The 587-nt window shown below is 32.9% G+C and overlaps 1 pseudogene; it reads left to right on the top strand.

Moving 5' to 3' along the window:
* On the top strand, window positions 1-112 carry LOC144222033 (U2 spliceosomal RNA; annotated as a pseudogene).
* Window positions 113-587: the final 475 nt, after the last annotated feature.

Below are 587 nucleotides of genomic sequence, written 5' to 3'. Positions count from 1 at the left end.
ATAGCTTCTCAGCCTTTTGGCTAAGATCAAGTATAGTATCTTTTCTTATCAGTTTAATATCTGATATGTCCTCTATCCAGTAATAACATAAAAACTTAATTGAAGAATATAACAAGATATTAAGCTAGAAAAAATTATTACTTTTATAAATGTGAAATCATATTTCATTTTAAATATTCATTCATTTAAAAATGTTAATAGAGGGGCCCCTGGGTGGTTCAGTCAGTTAAGCGTCCAACTTAGGCTCATGTCAGGAACTCATGCTTCATGAATTCCAGCCCCATGTTGGGCTCTGTGTTGACAGCTCAGACAGGCTCCAGGTTCTGTGTCTCCCTCTCTCTCTGCCCCACCCCCCGCTCGTGGTCTCCTTTTTAGTCTCTGTCAAAAATAAACATTTAAATTTTAAAAATAAATACATTAAATAAATAAATAAGTAAATATGTTAATAGAGATAGAATGAGTCTTCACATAATAAATTGTGACTAACATGGAAAAAGAAGAAAACTAGGCAAACACAAAAAATGTGTAGAGACTTTGAGATGTATTGTCACTAACATTATACAACCACACACTGTTAATTTTCTAAT

This window comes from Crocuta crocuta, unplaced genomic scaffold, assembly GCF_008692635.1.
Source record: "Crocuta crocuta isolate KB4526 unplaced genomic scaffold, BGI_CrCroc_1.0 scaffold181, whole genome shotgun sequence".
Lineage (NCBI taxonomy): Eukaryota > Metazoa > Chordata > Mammalia > Carnivora > Hyaenidae > Crocuta > Crocuta crocuta.
This window is presented reverse-complemented; position numbering and strand designations above follow the sequence as displayed.